General features: G+C 29.3%; 1 long non-coding RNA gene across 1 annotated transcript in view; it reads right to left on the bottom strand.

Moving 5' to 3' along the window:
• LOC128248095 (uncharacterized) overlaps positions 1-3096 on the bottom strand; it is a 108313-nt gene extending 105217 nt beyond the window's left edge. The window contains exon 1 of the long non-coding RNA XR_008264358.1: positions 1985-3096. This is a non-coding gene — a long non-coding RNA (uncharacterized LOC128248095). The remainder of the gene's footprint in view (positions 1-1984) is intronic.
• Between the last annotated feature and the right edge of the window lie 976 nt (positions 3097-4072).

Raw genomic sequence — 4072 nt, forward strand, 5'->3', positions numbered from 1 at the left:
CGAGGACTATTATATATATATATATATACATATATATGTATTATATTTACTAAATGACAGTCAACATTATCTAGTTTAATTTAATAATTTATTAGCCACAAGGGCAGGAAGAAGTATATAAAATGCAATAAACGTTGAAGAACACGGGGGGGGGGGTTATAATAATAATAATAATAATTTTATCATAATAGAAGTATGCAGCTTGAGCAGAAGCATTTAATATAATTCGGTCAACGTAACACACACACAGACACAAATTATAAAGCCTTCCAACTAAACTAGTAAAACGTCTACTGGATACAATTTAAAATAAAGAACCCAAGTTATGAAATTGTTGGCTTTGGCAGTTGATATCAAACATTATTAAAGACTAAATCGTGTGCGAGTTGTAATAAAAACAAAATGTAAATATTATTATCATCATCATCATTATCAGGGCAGCCATATTTAATGTTGTAAGTTGTGGAAATTGTTAGGATTTTTATATGTTGGATTGGTAAATGTTAAGTAATAAAATAACTATCGGAATAAGTAATCTCTTTCAAGTCTTTTATTATTATTATCAGTGTCACAAAGGAATTATATTACATTGGAAATGGTCCTGGTACTGAATGATTTTTAAACGGATTTCAGTTAAATATTATGGAGAGAAATTAATAAAACAATATTTCTCAATGCAACTTAGAGCTGCTTCAGTAAATACAAGTGCAAGATTTTTTTAATATTTTATTTATTTTTTTTAGTAAAAATATTATTTCAGACTCATTAAATTGTACTAAATATGAAGTCTAAATGATTTATAATAAAGTTTTTTTTTAATATTTGTAAGACGGTCTTTCACCTGCTCGACCGAGCTGAATACACTCACACACACTCATTACTGACGTCATGTAAGTAATGCCGAAACATTGCCATACAATATATTGTGTGTGTGTGTATATATATATATATATATATACAATAGCATTCAATAATCAAATATATATATTGTATTGGGTCATCCCATAAATAATGCGGTTTCTTTTTTTATACCCATTGACCCAATTTGTTGACTTTTCCGATGGCACGCAGGTGTCGATGAATGGTTGAATGACCAAATCCGAGCTTCTCTGCTAGTTCTTGAACAGATAGGTTAGGGTTTTCTTCCACCAGGGCTTGCAGGGCGTCCTCGTCGAGCTTTACAGATCTTCCAGGACGAAGATCGTCTTCTAGGCTGTAGTTTCCGGTTCGGAATTTCTGGAACCACCGTTGACACTGGCTTACGCTTAATGTCCGATCCCCATATATTGCATTAATATTCCTCGCAGTTTCCGTTGCGTTGTGGCCGTTATTGAACTCATAAAGCAAAATATGACGAATATGCTTCTTTGTCACTTCCATTATACCTTTTGAAACAATAACTGTTAAAATCGAACTGCACTCTTGAAAACTTGCACTAAGAATAAGTGAAGCTAAAATTACTACCTGCTTCTGTAGCAAGTTGATGCAAGTAGTTTATCCCATCCCCCTCCGACTTTTACTTAAAAAAACCGCATTATTTATGGGATGACCCAATATATATATATATATATATATATATATATATATATATATATATATATATATACACTCACAATAGAATACATTAATATATATAGCCATATATATCTCAGTGTTATAAATGTAATCTATCTCCCATTTATATAATTTTAATTGGAGTTTATTGCTAATTATGTTTCTATTTCATAAGAAGCTTAACTTTACGTGGGGGAGGGTATTTCATAAAATAAAATTTAGCTGATCGAATAAAGAATTGTGAAGTATTTAAACGAAGACGGAGAGTTAATTAATTAATGATGATGATGTGGCGGCAGAAATATCTCTCAACAGTTAGAAGAAAGTTAACGGGGAGATTTCGAATAATTATGAAAGCAACTGAAACCGAAGATATAACTTTAATACATTTAGAAATATTGCAAATAAAAATCCCACAAACATGTCATACCAGTAAATATTTCATGGGTTTTCTTATAGAAAAATCCACGCTTCTTAAAGTTAATAAACCACAATGGCCGTGGCGCGGCAACTTATCAATGCTGCTACTGTCAAGCGGTCAATATTTATTGCAAAGAAATTAAAGAAACTTTGTTTCAGTTATATTTTTTTACATCTTAATTATTTAGCAAAGATAGATTTTCTTGAATTTATTTAGAAAATATTTTTTTAAATAATTTATCCCAAGTCTCGGCCATTTACTTCTTTACCAATGACCCGAATCCCCAATCACTGTGGTCATGGCGGTGTCTCCAATTAGACTACCAAATTTGTCAAGTGTATTAATAGGACTTTATTAAATACATAAATGTATATAAACATGTGTACATATACATGTTAATTACATTTATATGGTGTGAATATATATATATTATATGCGCCAAGTAAATAATTACTCTTATCTGGTTTTCACTTCATTTTAAAGTTAAATTCTATTTTATGCCTGGATTTCATTTTCAGGTAATTTTAACAATGACTGTGATAAAACTAATCTAGTTTTTTTTTTATTACTATTATTAAACATTCAAAATACAAATAAAAAGTGTTTTAAATAGTTTTTTTTCTTCTTATATATAAATAAAAAGATTAACATACTTTTCACTCCATATGCAAATATATGTATATACAAATCTAAATTCCCTGCAAAATTATTTGCAAGTAATTTTATACAAGGTATTTAAATTTTTATATATATATATATGCAAAAGAGGAGATGGCTAAAGAGAAATTTATTAAGATGCTTCACCAACTCATTATTTTGCTTCGTTTCCACTAAATTGTTTAGCAACGAAGCTCTTTGGTTTCAACATTTATAAGTTCGCAGTGTGTGCGTATAAATATATATTTAGGTGCGTGTATGCATTTCCATGTGTGCATGTATGTATATGCATGCGTGCGTATATATATTATATAATTACTAATTACTAAATCGAAAACCTACAAATGGTTTGTAATAAATTCGAAGTATTTCTGTCCCTATTTTATAGAAATTGTTTTAAATCCTCTCGAATCTATTTTAATTTTTATTTACAAACCTCTGCCGTTTTATAAAGAATTTTTTCCCAAGCAAAAATTTGCGTCACCATTTAACAAGTCGAGCTCCAACAGAATTTACACTGAATTAGCGATGTTTAATAATCTGAATCTAAACAATATGTCTAGTAATCTAAATGCAGACGTTTTCTATTTGATAGTTCAGTAAAATACAACTGAAATTCTACGCTGTGCATTGGATGTGGTTGACATTTTAAACTGTTTCTTTGCTGAGTGATATAATTATTATGATAATTCCAAAGAAAAAACATCGCTGAATAGAAACTAAAAACTTTATTCCATTCACAAAACAATATATTCTAGTTGTGGAAAGAAATAAGATACGTTGATGTAACAAAGTATAAATGTTTAAAATGTATTGACTCATGTCTTCGCACGTCTTTGACAAACTAATGTCTTCGTTTTCTCCCGATTATTGTAATTAATCAAACATTCCGAGGTGACTTTCATAGTTAAATATCAGTTGTAAAGTATTTTAAACGTATAAAGAAATAAAATGCAGAATTCATCGAAATATTTTTAACAAAACATCTTTTTTAAACAATACAATGTAAAATCTTAACATTTACAAGAAAGGGAAAAAAAATATGCAAGACTACAATAAATTATTATCAATTATGTCGGTGTCATCTCTATCAGAAATAACGTTTATATAATTTACAGTTTCTGCTTTAAATAATTATTCGAATCTGCCAACGAAGTCTATAAATAAATAAAGCTATTTCTTTCCCTTTTGTCCTCTTTTTCTATTCAATGCCGGAAGTGAGAGAAAATGGCTTTCACAGACATCGACCACTGCAACACACTCTCTCTCTTATCACTATTATTACCATTATTAAATTTCTTGGGAAGCTTCACAACTCTACACCTAATTTCAGTCATGAATTACGAGCAGTTTGCTATATTTTTTGATAAAGCTGATGGATTAACTTCATTACTTTCTGGTCATTTAATTAAAAAAAATTAAACTTCTCCGTGAAGAACT

Source organism: Octopus bimaculoides, chromosome 6 (genome assembly GCF_001194135.2).
Source record: "Octopus bimaculoides isolate UCB-OBI-ISO-001 chromosome 6, ASM119413v2, whole genome shotgun sequence".
Taxonomy (NCBI): domain Eukaryota; kingdom Metazoa; phylum Mollusca; class Cephalopoda; order Octopoda; family Octopodidae; genus Octopus; species Octopus bimaculoides.